This window comes from Mandrillus leucophaeus, unplaced genomic scaffold (assembly GCF_000951045.1).
Source record: "Mandrillus leucophaeus isolate KB7577 unplaced genomic scaffold, Mleu.le_1.0 Scaffold760, whole genome shotgun sequence".
Lineage (NCBI taxonomy): Eukaryota > Metazoa > Chordata > Mammalia > Primates > Cercopithecidae > Mandrillus > Mandrillus leucophaeus.
Genome location: NW_012108253.1, coordinates 177,621 through 196,350, shown reverse-complemented (window position 1 = coordinate 196,350; position 18,730 = coordinate 177,621).

Here is an 18,730-nt window from a genome sequence, read left to right as displayed (position 1 = left end):
CAGGCTGGTCTCAAACTCCGGACCTCAGGTGATCCACCCACCTCTCCCTCCCAAAGTGGTGAGATTACAGGTGTGAGCCACCGCACCTGGCCAAGACAATTTTTATAATGATACTTAAATGTTATTTGTGGCTGAGTATGGTGGCTCATGCCTGTAATCCCAACACTTTGGGAGACTGAGGTGGGCAGATCACTTGATACCAGAAGTTCGAGACCAGCGTGGGCACACAGTGAAACCCCCATCTCTACAAAAAATACATAAAATTAGCTGGGTGTGGTGGTAAGTGCCTGTAGTCCCAACTAGTCAGGAGGCTGATGTGGGAGGATCTCCTGAGCCTCGGAAGTCAAGGATGCAGTGAGCCATGATCACGCCTCTAGACTCCAGCTTAGGTGACAGAGTGAGAACTCTTTTTCAGAAAAAAAAAGAAGCAGGAAGATCACTTGAGCCCAGGAATTCAAGATCAGCCTGGGCAACATAGTGAGACTCCCCCATCTCTATTTTTAAAAATAAATAAACTTTTTAAAGTTATTTGCCTCTTTTACATACATACTCCCACATGTATGCATTGGAGTTTTCCAGATGTTAAAAATATGATGACATCATCCCTCTGACACCTATTGGAATGTATGTCACAATGTGTATTATTGTGTTTAAAATGCTGTGTTTTAAGGGCCGGGCATGGTGGCTCATGCCTGTAATCCCAGCACTTAGGGAGACCGAAGCACGTCCATCACTTGAGCCCAGGAGTCTGAGACCTGGCCAACATGGTGAAACCTTGTCTCTATGAAAAATACAAAAATTAGCCAGACATGGTGGTGCGTGCCTGTAATCCTAACTACTAGGAAATGGAGACAGGAGAATCACTTGAATTTGGGAGACAGAGGTTGCAGTGAGCCGAGATTGTACCACTACACTCCAGCCTGGGCAACAGAGCGAAACTCTGTCTCATTTAAAAAAAAAACAAGGCTGTTTTATTTATTTATTTGAGACAGGGTCTCAATCAGTTGCCCAGGCTGGAGAGTAGTGGCGCCATCTAGGATCACTGCAACCTTCACCTCCCAGGCTCAAGCGATCTTCCTGCCTCAGCCTCCCACATAGCTGCGATTACAGGTGCATGCCACCACACATAGCTAATTTTTGCATTTTTAGTATGTTGCCCAGGCTTGTCTCGAACTCCTGAGCTCAAGCGATCCACCCACCTTGGCCTCCCAAAGTGCTGGAATTATAGATGTGCACCACCACACCCCGCCCAGTTTTAATTTTTAAATGCTAAGTGTTGATAGATATAACTCACATAAATAAAAACTCTCTGGGGTTCTCGATTACTTTCAAGAGTATAAGAAGGTTATGAGACCAAAGCATCTGAGAATTGCTGCTCTAAGATAACCAAATCTACCCTGGGAGGAAAAGGCTTAGGTTTTAAAGCACAAGTTATTTTCAAATTATACTTTTAGACATTAAACACACGTGTGCACACACACACACGTAGAGAAGTCAGTGAGAATGGCAAAGTGAGGACTTCTGAAAATCCCTCCTGCCATAAAAACAATAAACACTGGCAAAAATTGCCAAAAAAGGCCAGGTGCGCTGGCTCACGCCTGTAATCTCAGCCGTCTAGGAGGCCAGGGCGGGCGGATCACCTGAGGTTGGGAGTTCAAGACCAGCCTGACCAACATGGAGAAACCCCATCTCTACTAAAAATACAAAATTAACCAGGCATGGTGGTGCACGCCTGTAATCTCAGCTACTCAGGAGGCTGAGGCAGGAGAAGCGCTTGAACCCAGGATGGGGAGGTTGTGGTGAGCCAAGATCATGCCATTGCACTCTAGCCTGGGCAACAAGAGCGAAACTCCATCTCGAAAAAAAAAAAAAATTGCCAGAATCAACTTTCTCAGAACTCTGTAAATTAACCTAAGGCTTGCAGCAATCAGAGTGAATTTTATTCAAGAACAATGGCTGAACCTCAGTAAGAACAGTAAGTTTTATAGACATTTTAACATGTCCTATTACACCACCACCCCCCCACCACAGCTCTGCAGTAGCCTAGAAACCACCCCACAATTACAGTGAAAAACAGCTCCTGACAGTCACTGGAATAGAAAGGGATTGGGGCTCCTTCAAAACCCCATTCCTAGAGAATTGTTACTAGACCTGCCTGGTCATTCTTTGTGTAGGGGAGGGAAAAATCTGCTTCTCTCTACCCCTCTAGGTTATTTGGCTAGGCTATGAATTAAATTGATCTAAAACAGATTAACAGGAGAAAAACCATTTTAATTACATGTGTATGTACAGGAGTCCCTCAAATCTCAAAATATGAGACTCAAAGAAGGGCCAGATGATTGAAGCTAATGTAGCATCCTGAGCTACAGAAAGGAAGGGTCAGGGCTTCTGGGAAATGATGGAGGCAAATTATGGGATGGTGAGAGGAGAAAGTGTATGGTGAGTAAAGGTTACCTTGTTAGAGATAAAAGTCCCTCAAGTGATAAAACTTGTCTCAGGGCAGTTCTCTTCCTGGTGTAAATACCTCTACTAGTAAAAATTTCTTTTATAGATGTAAATGTTTCTCTACAAAAGGGGTGTTTTATACTTCATTTTAGACAATTGAGGGGAAGGCAAAGAGCTTTTTCTATGTTGGCTGGTCTTCAATTTCTCTTAGCTCAAAAAGATCAATATGCCAGGGTGGCATATTTTGAGATGGCATATTCTGGTCTCCTGCACTCATATTTTTGGATGGTGTGTCCTGAAACTCAGCACCCAGAAGACGTCACTTGCAAACTTTGTCCTTATTTGATCTGACTCAAAGCTCACCAAGTGTGAACAGGGTTTTCTCTGGGAGCATTTGTTGACAATAATCAGTGACAATTGTTTAACATCACAGCTATCTGAGATGGTGGATAATCATTGGAGCAAACAATAACTAAAAAGCTTAATAAGAAAGGCTGAGGAGTGAAATATATACAGAGGGCTTTGAAAATTTCTGACATATTTCTGGGATTCTAGAAGTCCACACATATATATAGGGTTGTGCCCATGCCCAGGGCCGTGTGTGTGCTCTGGAAAGACCTGAGAAGGCCCTAGTTCTCACTCTAGCTGATCTTGAGGCTCTGTGTGCCCTCATCCTTCACAGGATGGGGACCCACTGCCACCACTACCAAATTCCTGGTCTCAGAGTAATGTAGAGAGAGCCTGGCCATCTTGACTACCATAGCATAGCACACTCTACCCCATGCCTGGTGGTAAATGAGCTCTTCCCTCTGGTCACATAAAAGGACCTCTTCCAGTTGCCCCCATTGACACCCATTTTAGGCCCAAAACCCACCTCTCTTCCTAATTAAACTGTTGCCTTAGTAGTTCATTAGCTTATAACCATAGGGCGGAATCCTATGGGCGGTCTCAGGGAAACTCTTGCTGCCACAGGGTTGTCAGCCAAGGAGAAAAGTGTGAGAAAATGACATGTTGTAAACTACTTGCTTTAACATCAGGGTGGCACATTCAACCTAGTGCTTGATGGACACTGTATGCTTGGACTTAGAGTGGAGAAAATAGGACATATGAAGATATATATATAGAGAGAGAGAGAGAGGGAGAGAGAGAGAGAGACAGAGAGAGAACTATGGGGCCTCCTAAGAAGAAGAGGAAACCACAAAGGAAGGTCAGAGACAGAAGTGGACAGAGAGCTGGGAAGGGGAAAACAGCTGTGAGCCTGATTAAATCCCATCGTGACAGCTATGAGGCCCAGGAGCTGGCAGCCCATTTCCACCCAACTTCAAAGATTTCCAGTCCACACTGGAAATCTCCAGGCCTAGAACTGGGATGAAGAAATATTGCATTCTAAGTTTCTATGAGAACAAACTCATGATAAGCTGACTTGGTTCAGGTGCTCCTAGAATAACTAAGGCTGTAGGCATGGTTACCCATGACCTGAGTTTGAGCTTACCGGCAAGCAAGTAAGTAGTGAACCCGGGCTATCATTAGGTGAATCCTCAGTAGCCGGAGGGGACTGAAAGTGAGCCAGGCATCTAAAATGATGACTTCAAGGGTAGTGTTTGGATTCAAGCCAATTCAATAATTCATTTTTGTAATAATGACCAGGAAAAAGTTTTTAAAAAGTACATTTATCAATGTTGGTCAAAACCATCATTAATTCAGATAGTCAGATCTGGAAATATTTAATAGGAAAGTATAAAAATAGATCTTTTATGGCTGCAGCTCTAGAGGAGTTGTATGCTTTTTACATTTATTTGTGGTATTGCTGATACTCTTTGAACAGTTTTGTTTAAAGAAAAGGTACAACACTAAGTTTCAGGAAGAGAGAAATTCAGCCGCGGTCTCACTGGTTGTATTGTTTTAAAGTCATTGTATTAGACCATTTTCACATTGCTATAAAGAACTATTTGAGACTGGGTAATTTATAAATAAAAGAGATTTAATTGACTCATAGTTCTGCATGGCTGTGAGGCCTCAGGAAACTTACAATTATGGCAAAAGGTGAAGGAAAAGCAAGCACCTTCTTCACAAGGCAGCAGGAGAGAAAGAGGGAGGGGTGAAAAGGAAAGTGTCACACTTTTAAACCATCAGATCTCTTAAGAACTCATGCACTATCATGAGAACAGCATGGTGGAAACTGCCCTCATGATTCAATCACCTCCCATCAGGTCCCTTCTTCAACACATGAGGATTAAAATTAAAGATGAGATTTGGGTGGGGACACAGAGCCAAACAATATCAGTCATATCTTCATGGTGCCTCTGTTTCTTCATCTGTACAAAGAGTGAGTTAAACCTGAGGACTTTTTAAAATGAATTTGTGTGTGCGTATGTGTTTAAGTTATAAAATGTTTCTATCACTTTGTTAGAGTACTCATGACAACCCTGTGAGACAGAGTTTTTTATTTTATTTTATTATTTTTTTTTCTTTGAGACAGAGTCTCGGTCTTGCCCAGGCTTGAGTGCCATGGTACAATCACAGTTCATTGTGGCCTCAACTTCCTGGGCTCAAGCAATCCTCCCACCTCAGCCTCCTGAGTAGTTGGGACTGGAAGTGCATGCCACCACACCTAGCTAATTTTTTATTTTTTTGTAGAAACAGGGTCTCATTATGTTGCCCAGGCTGAAATAGAGATTATTAAGTCCATATTGTGGATGATAAAACTGAGGTCTAGAAAATTTAAGTCTTTTTCCTTTCTGAATATTTCCAGATCAAATTAAAAAAAAAAAAATGTTTTGTTTTTTCTTTTCTAAATCCTACTCATCTAGATCAATTAGCTATTGTTGCTTAGTAAACTATTCAAAAACTCAATGGCTTTAAAAAGCAAGCATATTTATTGCTTACATTTCTACAAGATGACTTGGGTTAGCTAGTCTAAGTGGAGTTCAGATAGGGTGCTCTACTTCTCACCTGCCAGTTTATGTGTCAACTGGAATGCCTCTGCTCTATGAATCTACCAACCTCCTGGGACCAGTAAGCAAGCCAAGGTATCTACTTCTCATGCTGCTGGCAGAGACAGAAGAGGATGAGAAGTGACGGTCATGAGGCTTTTAAGTCTTATGATTACAACTGGTACACTATCATTCTCACCCACATGTTACTGGCCAAAAAAGTCATATGGGCAAGCTTAGAGTCAAGAGGTAGGACATACATTTCACCCATGAAGAAGCATCGCAAAGGTTTCAGGGATGGCCAATAAGTCCTTCAACCACAACATATCTCCAGGCCATAATTATTCATGTCTCTCACACATACAAAAATATCAATACATTCAATCCCAATCACAGGACCTTCAAAAGTCTTACTCATCCTGTCATCATTCTTAAGGTCCAGCACCTCATGTTCTACCTGAGGCTTGATCCAGCTTCTCTTGATCTGGAGATCAATGAACAAAAAAAAGATAAGTCCACCCACCATCAACTTGGATCCCTGCATTACACACACACACACAATGTACAATGGTGGAATAGAGGCAGAATTACCACATTAACTTCCATTTGAGAGAGAATTATTGGAGAACCATAGCTGTCACTGCTCCACAGCAATTATGAAATGAAATCCCACTGGGCAAATGTTGCCGTTCTTCCTTACTTTGTGATAGAGCCTGTTCCTTGATTAGGCTGTGGTTCTGTTCACTGGGAGTGGCTCTGGTGTCCTTGTCCTCCACAGCTCTTGGTTCCACCCTTTGGGAGGGTCCTCATTTTCCATCCTCCTTAGCCCCTTCTGAAGAGAACTTTGGAGAATAAACCATTTTGGGCTGCCGAGTAACTTTCTCTGCCAGCTTCATGGCATTCAAATTGGGGGTCCAAACAATCTCAGTCTCTTCTAATGTAGGCTGACTGTCAATACAGTTTTCTCAAACCTTTGTGAGTTTTCTTTGTATTTGATTTTAGTTCACTCACATGTCAAAAGCAACACCCAAATTATTTTAGAGAAATACCTCTTTCTCTAAATCCTATTTGTGGTGTTTTGGGTACAGCAAGCTGTTACAGGTCCACACCCTTTAAGCTGTCCAGAAACCCTCTTGTACATTACCTTATTCCTTTCAAGGGATTTGAAAAGTATTTTGGTCTACACTGGGCTGTAATAATAACAATAATAATAATAAAGAAGTATGTTACAGTCACACCCATCATTTGATCTTAAGCCAGAAGCCATGCCTTACATGGCAGTCCCTGGATTTCATCTTTGCTCCCAGAGTATGTCAACTGCTGGCTGGAGATCTACTGTCTCATCTACACTCATAGATGAAAAACAGTTTTATTTTTCAACCCAGAAGCGCAAAGCTCTTCATCTTCTAAATTCTACTTCCAAACTTGCCTGGGCCATGCCCAGTGGCTCACATCTGTAATCCTAGCACCTTGGGAGGCCGAGGAGGGTGGAATTGCTTGAGGCCAAGAGTTCAAGAGCAGCCTGGGTAACATGGCAAAACTCTGTCTCTACTAAAAATACAAAAATTAGGTGGGCATGGTGGTTCATCCCTGTAGTCCCAGCTACTTGGGAGCCTGAGGCACGAGAATCACTTGAGCCTGGGAGGCAGAGGTTGCAGTGAGCAGAGATCTATATTGCACCACTGAGCTCCAGCCTGGACATCAGGGCAAGACCCTGTCTCAAAAAAAAAAAAAAAGAAAGAAAACTTGCCCATTCTTTCCTGAGCCCATCTCTTTCCTGCAGTATCTTATATGCAACTAAAAGCAGTTAACTCACATGTCCAACATTTTGCCTGGAAATTTCTTTGCCTAAATCCAGAAGTTCATTAGGTAACATTTTATATCTCTCAAGTTCTACAGGTAACAGTTTGAAAAAATATTTGGTAAATACATAACACAGGCTGCCATTTCTTCTAGCCTTCTCTGGGGAAAAAGCAGTTTTTCTCTCCCTCTACTCACACACTCAAACACAGAACACTTTTGTGATCAGACCTGTGGGGTTGGCGTCTGCTAACCACAAGGTAATTATCCAGTGGACACCAATTTGGTATCTTATAATTAAATTCTGACACCATCTACCTGGAGATAGTGTCAGATCTCACAAGTTGGGGGCTGGGTCCAATAAGACTGCCCCCATTTCAGATGCCATTCTAAAGTCTGGGCCACCCATACTTCTGACCCAACAGCTACAAACCAGGGTTTCCACGACCTCTTTTTGGGGGGGAGGTTCATAAATTTGCTAGGATGACTCACAAAACTCAGAGAAATGGTTACTTACATTTACTTGTTTATTCACTTGTTTATAGACCAAATATACTTGTTTATAGACCAAAATACTTTTCAAATCCCTTGAAAGGAATAAGGTAATGTACAAGAGGGCTTCTGGGTAGCTTAAAGGGTGTGGACCCATAACAGCTTGCTGTGCCCAAAATACCACAAATAAGATTTAGAGAAAGAGGTATTTCTCTAAATTTTTTTTTTTTTTTTGGCTGAACATCTCCTTGCAGACATTTACTGGGTTATTATAAAGAATATTACAAAGGATAAGCTCCACAGCCAGATGAAGAGATGGACAGGACAAGGTATGCGCGTGGATGGGAGGGTGACACGGAGTGTCCATGCCCTTTCTGGGCATACCACTCTCTAAGCACCTCCATGTGCTAAACAGTCTGGAAGCTCAGAGAGAGCTGTAGTTGTATAATTATTGTCAGGCCTCTGAGCCCAAGCTAAGCCATCATATCCCCTGTGATCTGTACGTATACATCCAGATGACCTGAAGCAACTGAAGATCCACAAAAGAGGTGAAAATAGCCTTAACTGATGACATTCCACCCTTGTGATTTTTTCCTGCCCCACCCTAACTGATACAATATAGTCTCCCCGGCCCTTAAGAAGGTACTTTGTAATATTCTCCCCCACCCTTAAGAATGTACTTTGTATGCCTATCCCAAACCTATAAGAACTAATGATTGCTGACTCCTTTTCGGACTCAGCCCGCCTTCACCCGGGTGAAATAAATAGCCTTGTTGCTCACACAAAGCCTGTTTGGTGGTCTCTTCACACGGAGGACAGGCATGACAGTTATATAGTTGTATAGTTTGTATAGAGCTTTGTCTGCAAACCCCATACCATTTCCTGGAGGTTGGCCAGTGGGGCTAAAAGTTCTAACCCTCTAATCCTCTGATCACTTAGTCCTTCTGGTGATTGGCCCTGTCCTGAGGCTATCTAGGGGCCCTACCCTAACTTATCGCATTTAATAGCTCAGGTGTTACCTAATTGGCTCGCTATGAATAACGAAAGACACTCATATGAATTTTCACTCAGGACATTTCAAGGGTTTTTTGCTCAGTACAAAGACCAAATATATTTCGTATTATACCACACCTTCCATAACAGTTTCCAACCATTTTCAACTTCCCATTAAGATTTTTTTAGCTCCTGCCTATCCAAAATCAATGCCACATATTTTTGGTTTTCAATATTGTAACACCTCACTTTCAAGTATCAATTTCTGTATTGCATAGCTATCGCTGAGTAAAATATCACTCCAAACTCACTGACTTACAACAACAACTCTTATTATTATTCATCTTCTGGGTCTCAGCTGAGTGTGGCTGATCTAGTCTGATGATGAGTTCTTATGCCTTCAGGGTCCCCCCTTCCAACACCTGCCTAAATTAAAAAACAGAACAAAACCAACACCTTCTTAGTGGTGACCACATGGCCAGAGTTAGCCACTTATTCCAGAGTTTTTAAAGATATGAAACTTGCTCCAAAAATCTCCATTTAAAGAAACTGAAAATTAAGAAATAAACAAAACAAAACAAAAAACACAGATTGGGTGTAGTGGCTCAGGCATGTAATCACAGCACTTTAGGAGGCTAAGGCAGGAGGATCACTTCAACTCAGGAGTTCAAGACCAGCCTGGGCAACAGAGCGAGACCTCGTCTCTACTAAAAATTTTAAAAAAACAGCCTGGCTAACATGGTGAAACCCTGTCTCTACAAAAATACAAATATCAGCTGGGAGTGGTGGCACATGCCTGTAGTCCCAGCTACTCCTGTGGCTGAGGCAGGAGAATTGCTTGAATCCAGGAGGCAGAGGTTGCAGTGAGCTGAGATAGCACCACTGTGTTGTAACCGAGCGAGTTATAGAGAAATGCCACACTTTGAGACTAATTCAGGAGTCCTTTATTGCTGGTGAGTGAGAGACAGCTAGTGCTCAAAATTATCTCAGCCCCAAAGAAGGGGCTAGATTTTCCTTTATACTTTGGTTTAGAAAGGGAGGGGGAGCCTAGCTGAAGCAATCCTACAGAAGTAAAACAGACAAAAAAAGTTAAAAAGACAAATGGTTACGGAAAAACAAACAGTTCCAGGTGCAGGGGCTTTAAATCCATTACAAGGTAATAGACGCAGGGGCTTTGGGTACCATCAACCGGATACAAATGCGAGGGCTTAAGGTACTATCAACTGGGTGAATTCCTGGGAACTGCAGATATAGCTTGCCACAGTATCTTATCAGTTAATTGCATTCTTGGATGTGCTGGGAGTCAGCTTGCACAAGTTAAGTCCTTGAGGAAGGGGGCTGGGTAAGGGGCGGCAAGTGAAGGAGCCAAAATGGAGTTTGTCTGGCTCTCTCAGCTAAGGAAGAGTCCACTCAGGTTAGAACAAGGTAGGGTATCACAACTGTACTCCAGCCTGGGTGACAGAGTGAGATTCCATTTTAAAAAAACAAACAAAAAAATAGCCGGGTGTGTTGGTGCACACCTATAGTCCCAGCTACTCTGGAGGCTGAGGTGGGAGGATCACTTAAGCCTAGAGGTTGAAGCTGCAGTTACCAAGCCTGGACAAAAAAGCAGGATGCTATCTCAATAAATAAATAAATAAATAACCAATACCCGAAGGAAAGTAACGTCTCAATAGTGCCTGTTTAAAAAGCAGAGAGGGGCTCCTCAGGAAGCTGATTTATTCCTGATTCTATGTGACTCTTGAAAAGGTAGAGAAAGGGAAGACAGAAGAATCTCCAAAGGCGAGACCCCTTCCCACTTCATGTCACATTTTCCCCATTCCTACTCACCTCCCCTTATTCTCACTTTCCTGATTCTCCTCATTTCCCATACTATATTTATTAGTTTGGAGGGATTTAAACATCAACTCCAATGGTTTAATTTTTTGTTTCTTTTTTTTCACAAGTCCTTTCTCATAATCTCTCTTATCTCCCTCCTTCTGTCTCTCAGAAAGATTCAAAACTTTTTTGAGATGATCAGGTTAGACTTGGAGCCACTGTTTCTTGCTGTAGGAGGGAAGAATGGATTGGAGCATAGATGCAGCAGGCACAGAAGGCCCTGAGTCGCCCCCAACCTCCACACCACCACGCAATTAGGGGGAAAATGCTTCCTCAGAGTTTCTCATCAACTTTTCTGGGGTATTTTGTTTTAGCTCCCTTACTCTAAGAGTGATTCTCTGCTCAGTGGCTGTAACATGCCTCAGACTTCCCATTTAGACAATAATTTTTCTTTCAGAAATGAAATAGGGGGGAAACAGAGAAACGATGAATTTACTTCCTGATTCATTTCACCATACCAGGCTATTTGTCAGGAATGTTCCATCCTGGTGGGGATTTAAACCTTAAGCATGTGCTTGGATTCATACCCTTTGTGATGATTTCCAATCAAAAGTCATCTAAATGTTACATCTAGAATCTAGAAAATGATTCTAAGTTTTTCAAAATTGGAAGGGACAATAAAAGTTATAAAAGCCAAATATGGCCAGGCTCAATGGCTCATACCTGTAATCCCAGCACTTTGGGAGGCCGATGTGGGCAGATCACCTGAGATCAGGAATTTGAGACCAGCCTGGCCAACATTGTGAAACCCCATTTCTACTAAAAATACAAAAATTAGCCAGGCGTGGTGGCGGGCGCCTATAATCCCACCTACTCAGGAGGCTGAGGCAGGAGAATTGCTTGAGCCGAGGAGGCGGAGGTTGCAGTGAGCAGAGATCGAGCCACTGCATGCCAGCCTGCAGTACAGAGTGGGACTGTCTAAAAAAAAAAAAAAAAAAAAGAAAAAAAAAAAAAAAAAAAAAAAGCCAAAACCTTTTAGACCTGAAAGAGAATGAGGGCTCTGACTGAGAAAGAAAAAAAGCAGGCCTGACAGCTATCAGCTGAGAACAGGTCAGGCACTCCCAGCTAGGCTGTGTGTTTCCTACTGAAAATAAGAAACTTCACAGAGCACTAAATATCAAACAAGGCTATTCTGTGACTGTGATTGACTGAGATAAAAACAAGACCACTTCATAATCATGCCAGAGCACAGACAAAATGACCATACATCCCCCTCTCCTGGCTAACCAGAGTAACTGCTGCTTCTTTACCAACTACAACTTGAGCCTTCTCTGTTTTCCCACCTCCTAATAAAAAGCACTGGAATAGGGCCGGGAGCGGTGGCTCACACCTGTAATCCCAGCGCTTTGGGAGGCGGAGGCAGGAGGATCGCTTGAGCCCAGGAGTTGGAGACCAGCATAGTGAGACCCTGTCTCTACCAAAAATACAAAAATTAGCTGGGTTTGATGGTATGCGCCTGTAATCCCAGTTACTGAGGAGGTTGAGGAAGGAGGATCGCTTGAGCCCAAGAGGTGGAGGTTGCAGTGACCTGAGATGGCGCCACTGCACTCCATCTTGGGTGACAAATTGACACCTTGTCTCAAAAACAAAAACACACAAAAAATTGTCTACTGCTTGATGATATTCATCCAGATAAATCCATTGCTTCCTTGAACATCTCCCAAATCACTTACAACAAATTCCTCCTATATTTTCTTGTGGGTGATGTGCTTCACCTTCCAATTCCCCATGGTGTGTGCGATCTGCCCACAGGGTGTGGAATCCAGGCTGCTGTAACAAGTATCCATAAACTCACTTGGTTGGGTTCCAGGGGGCTCTGGCTGATGAGGTTCAGCATGGCCACAGGTCAGTGCCCACTATAATCCTCCCAGTGCCACTTGGCCCTAAGACTTTTCGTTCCCAGGTACAGCAAAATTTCCTAGCATCTAAAGCCAAAAGGAACTTCCCACAGATTTCTAAGAACAAAAACTGAAACAAAAAGCATGTTCATGGTTTACTGATAATGTTTCAGTAATCAGGTATTCACAGAAGGGAACAGTTGTTTCATTGTATGTTTCATGCACACATTCCATCTCCCTTCCCACGTCTTTAACTCAAATGATAATTGTATTTTTTTCATTTTCTAAATACACTCATCAAAGGGCTTGAAAACTTCTGAGTTTTCCCCCCTATTGTTCCACAAACAACAAATCTTTTACAAACCCCTCTGTTACTGCAAAATGGAAAAGAGCACAATTGTGTCCAGGTCAGAGGCTCTTCACTTCTCCAGGATTCTGAGCTCCTTCCTCCCAAGGGCTCAAGGCCTCAGGATATATGAAAATGGAGAATATTTGAGACCCTTTCTCTACCAAAAAAAGGAAAGTAGGATGAAGTCAGGACAACAATGAATTCGTAGGCGGCTCCTAAGATGTCTAAGTCTTGCATTTTCACATTTATCATAGCTTGTCCTCCCGCGGGAGAATGTATACCTGCTTTGGAAGGATCTAGCCCACCAGGTAACAGGAAGAAAGACTAAGATGAACAGATATGGAAGACAGCTCAGAGGCTGCAATGGGATAAATTCTGGGCAGAACTCAAACAGTGGTCCACAAACCTTGATCCCTTCCCTGAACTCTTTCTCTCTTGCTCAATCCAACCTCAATTTATTGGCTCCTGTAAGTTCCCTGTCTACCTCTCTTGTTCTAGGAACTCTCCATTTCAAAAGTACTTCCAAGAATATAATTCAGGGATGTCCACACTCCACCAGATCTCAGCCTTTTGCTTCCCCAGGGCAAACCCCTGCTAACCCCTCTTCCACACAGAAGTCCACCATCTTCATCTCCACACCATCTTCGCTTCACTTCCCCTCCACCTTCACATACGCAAACTGTTGTGCATAAATTATACAAATTATAATTATAACATTATATAAACTCTGTATGTATAATTTTAACACGGGCTTGATAAATAGCGGAATTATGTCACTATAACAATGTTGAAGTGCCATTAGGTCATATCTGATTATTACTACCATATCAATAGTGTGTGCCCCCAAGAAAGAGCAGCTGACCACAAAGCTGACTAGCAAGCCACAGAAGAATACAGTATTTACATGATGCCCATTCACCCCAGTCCTTTGTCTTGGCTCAGTATGGCCACATGTAAAACAAGCCTAAGACCTCGAGCCAGAATCATCCCTCAGAGGCATCTCCATAATTTATGCAGAGCTGGTAGCTGCCTCTTCACAGAAAGCTTCTGAATAAGGAGCAAGATAAAGAGCTATAGCTCGGTGGGTGCAGTGGCACGTGCCTGTAATCCTAGCTACTGGAGAGGCTGAAGTGGGAAGTCCCTTGAGCCCAGGAGTTTGAGTCCAGTCTGGGCAACATAGCAAGACCACCCCCTAACCTCGCACCCTACACCCCCCACACACCCCATCTCAAGAAAGAAATAAAAAAAAAAAGAGCCGTAGGCTGTAGATCTTGCCCTGTGGACCTGTGGACCAGAGCAACCAGCAGTGAGAATCCTGGTCCTATTCCAGACCTACTAAATCAGAATCTCTTTTTAAGTAAGACCAAAGTGCTGCTCTGGGAAGAATGAAGAGAGGGGATTGACAAATTACCTGATATGCTTAACTATGGAAACTGTGCTTAGAGTCAATTAGAGGAGTGGGAAAAACCTGTGAGGGGAATAGAGAAAGCTAAACAAAGAACAAAAGTGATTCATTTCACCCCCTCCCTACTCCTAAAAAAACAAGAGGTTGTACATGAAAATAAATGTAATCATATATGATACTTGGTCCCGTAAAACTATAGTTACATAGCCACGGTATTGGAAATATGGAACAGAAGTTGTGATGTATACTACTGGTGGTATAACAGAGCTAAATCATAATTGATCATAACAGGGTATAGAAAAGTAATATCTAGAAATGTATATATAGAGAAATAGCAGCATAGATATGATATTGTCTCTAGAAACATGCAGATAAGTACCAGATAAAACAACTGAGCACTTAAAGAAGCTGTTTCTGGGGATTCAGGAGTAATAGGTTGAAAGTGGGAAGTGGGACTGACATTTCTTAAAAGCTCTTTGTCCTTTAAAAAAAAAAAAAAAAAAACCTGTTTGTATGTATTACTTTGACAGAATATGATACTGTCTTGAGAAATATGTAGATAAGTACCACATAACACAACTGATCTACAGTAAACTGTTTAAAAACCACATTTAAAAAGAAAAGACATTGACCAGGCGTGGTGGCTCACACCTGTATTCCCAGCAGTTTGGGAGGCCAAGGCGGGCAGATCACATGAGTTCAGGAGTTCAAGACCAGCCTGGCCAACAAAGTGAAACCCCACCTCTACTAAAAGTACAAAAATGAGCCGGGCATGGTGGCGCATGTCTATAATCCCAGCTACTTGGGAGGCTGAGGCACGAGAATCGCTTGAACCCAGAGGGTTGCAGTAAGCCGAGATTGTGCCACTGTACTTCAGCCTGGGTGACAGAGTAAGACTCTGTCTCTAAATCAATCAATCAATAAATAAACACAAATGGTTGCCTCAGTGATGAAAGTCAAGTAAGATGAGAATGAGAGTAACCATTGAATTTGACAAGAGGATAACACTGAGAAATTTCAACAGATTATAGTGAAAAGCAGGGAGGGGAAATAAATGCTGACATTTTATCATTAGGTTCCATATGAAGCATATTATATTCCTCAGCCCAAATGATTTCATGTCTAAAAGGAAGAAGTTTTTGTTTCCATCTCCCAGTGGGCCTGGGAAGAGCAGGAACTTCCTAAGAGCAGCCCCACCTCACAAGGCCTCTCCCAGTCAGGAACCATGACAGGCAGGGGCATTCTAGGGGCATCCTAGAGGTTCTGTTCTCTAAACCTTGGGAAATTCAGAGATCCTGTCTTTCATTGTGTAAGATGATGACTTGGTTTCTGTCAAAATGACCCAGATGTTATCCAATCAAAATAGTGTCTGTTATGCAATAGCTTGAGCTCTAAGTACTTTCTTCTTTCCCCCAGACCCTTTCTTTTCAGTATGGCTCCCTAAGTTGCAAGTAAAAGCTCTTTTGTCCCCCTGAAAACAATCTCTTATGAGAATATAAAGCATGAGACAAAAGTCTCATTGAAAGGGGCCGATAAGAGAAGTGAGATGAGGAAGGGGAAATAGATGATAGATGATATGATCAGCAAGTTAAGCATGAAGAGAAAAATAGGACAGGAGCCTCTCAAACTAGGAAGACTAAGGAATGATGGGTTTGAATAAAGCCACAAATTATATTTCAGTCTATATGCTGATGAGAAGACAGGGAGTAAGAACTAGAAAAGCTCAGTTTAAGAGGGGAAGATAAGCTTGGAAACAAGAGATGACAATAAACACATCTGCTTCTGAAACTAGGGCTCAGATCAGGTGTCTGCCATGAGAAAGGGACCAAGTGTCACAGGATACACCTGGCCTATCTTCCAGGAAAGTCTACTTCTCTTGGAGGGGACAAAGGCTAATCAGGAGAAGTCCTAGAAGTGAGGTTGCATCTGCTTGATGCAATGTCTGAAAGACATTGCAGAAGGTGCAGCCCTTACATGAGCTTTTGAGGGAAGAATAGAAGTTCATCATAAAGATAAGAGGGAACAGGCCAGTCGCGGTGGCTCACACCTGTAATCCCAGCACTTTGGGAGACCAAGGTGGGTGTATCACTTGAGGTCAGGAGTTCAAAACCAGCCTGGCCAACATTGGGAAACCCCACCTCTACAAAAAATACAAACAAAGCCAGGTGTGGTGGGGCACGCCTGTAGTCCCAGCTACTCGGGAGGCTGAGGCAGGAGAAACGCTTGAACCTGGGAGTCAGAAGTTGCAGTGAGCCGAAATTGTGCCACTGCCCTCCACCCTGGGTAACAAAATGAGACTTCATCTCAAAAAAACAAACAAACAAAAAAAAGTTAAGAGGGGACAGAATATTCAGGAAGAGGGAAGGCAAGCACTGCTATCTGGAGGCCTGAGAGGCATTGTGGGTTGAGGTAACCACACCCACTTCAAATTCAGCCTGTGGGTGGATAGGCAGCGAAGGAGAAGGGGAATGGAGAAAAGGCCCTCAGAAAAGAAGCAGGGAGACTGCCAGAGTATTTTCTTGACCAGATCAAGCTAGACCTATAGCATTTTCCTAACCAGATTAAGGTGCATAAACTTGATGCCGAAGTCACTAGGGAGAAGTGGAAGGATTTTTAAGCAAAAAGCAATATGATCAGATTAGCATTTCAGAAAGATCATTCTCCTGGCAGTCTGGTGGGTGAAATGGAGTAACTGTCTTTCGTCTTAATCACAATTCCAACTCAAAGATAAATAACAAAACTGGGAAGAATGTTTGTTACTATAATTCAGGATTGATATTTTTAAGTTATTAAAAGTTCACACAGATTGCTAAGAACTAGCACCAGCACCAGTCTTGAAAACAATGGGCAACTGGCCTGTAAAGCTCATTTCTAGAATGTATTAAATGTCTAATTAACATATTAAAAACTCCAGCCTCACTATCATATAAAGGCACAATAAATAACAATAATTAACTTGACCCATCCCAATAGTAAGGATGTGAAATAATAACTTCTCAGTGCTAGCAGGGATTAGGTGACGGCACTTACATTGAGAGTGTGATGGGTTCAACATTTCAGGAAGGAAATATGCTGATACCATGTCAGGCATGGTGGCTCATGCCTGTAATCCTGTTATGCCCAGACTGTTTGTTCCCCAAAGAAGACCACCAGAGTCCAGAGTCAAAGCCAAGCGGCAAGGATCTTTACTACAAGTTCGAACCTGGTCCCTCCTTTACACAGTATGCAAGAGGGCCCCGATCAATGCGAGCGTTTGCTTTTTATAGCCCGAAAGTTGCAGGGGAACAAAGAAATTCTTTTGGCTCCCGCGCTTTCAGTAACCTTGAACGGCTGTCTCCTTATCGGAGACTTTCCAGGTGGTGTTTGTACTGGGCTCAGGGAGTTTGAGAGATATATGGCGGTATGTGGTGGGATGGGAGGATGGGATGTGTTTGTACTAGGCTTAGGGAGTTTTGAGCCCGGGGCTGAGGAATGTGCCCAGCTCCTTTCATTCCCAGCACTTTGGGAGGCCAAGGCAAGCGGATCACTGGAGGTCAGGAGTTCGAGACCAGCCTGGCCAACATGGTGAAAGCCCGTCTCCACTAAAATACAAAAATTAGCTGGGCATGGTGGCACGGCCTGTAATCTCAGTTACTTGGGAGGCTGAGGCAAGAGGAGAATCCCTTGAACCCTAGAGGCGGAGGTTGCAGTGAGCCAAGATTACACCACTGCACTCCAGCCTAGGCGACAGACAGAGATTCCGTCTCAAAAAAAAAGAAAAGAGAAAAGAAATATTCTTATACCATTTGATCTGATGACTCTATTTCTGGAAATTTATCAAACAGCTTATCAGGACATTATCCAATTTGTAAATAAAGACTTATATATAAAGTGTATTATTTATAATAGGACAAAAATCCCAAATGTCCCACAACCATGGCAATTTTACAACTATTAACAATATTTTGAGTTACACAAAAAGTCTAATTGATTGTTTTTATGATATACATAAGCATAAAATAAATCTTGGAAGGAAATATGCCAAAATGTGAATTGAGGCTATCATTAGTTGGTAGATTAAGTGTGACTTCCATTTCATAAAAATATTTTTCTGTATTTTTAATTTTTTTCATAACAATGAGAGGTAGGTTTAGTATAAATTCAGGAATTGTAGGTCTCATGATGAGTTGCTTCAAGAGAAATAATTGTCAGGGAGGCAACTTTGGGGCCCTATAAACAGAATTACACTTCATGAGCTGGCACATTCACAGCCTACCCTTAAGACCGGCCCTTAATGGAGTTGTGCCAACAGACACAGCACCTTCAGTGGACACTCCAATAACCAAGACGGCTGTAGCCAGAGGCTACTGCTACCTTGGCCTCTGGGCTTTCATTGTTCAACCCACATAAATAATAATAGAATAACAATTTATCCTCTGCTGAGTTCCTACTATGTGCTAAGCAGTTTACCTGTTTAATCTCATTTAATCCTCCCAACACCTCTTCAAGAAAGGTATGTTCAACATTATTATCATTTTAGAGATCAAAGAACTGAGGCTTGGAAAGAGGAAATAACTGGCTGACACCCTCACATCTCATTTGTGTGTTTCCTTGCCTC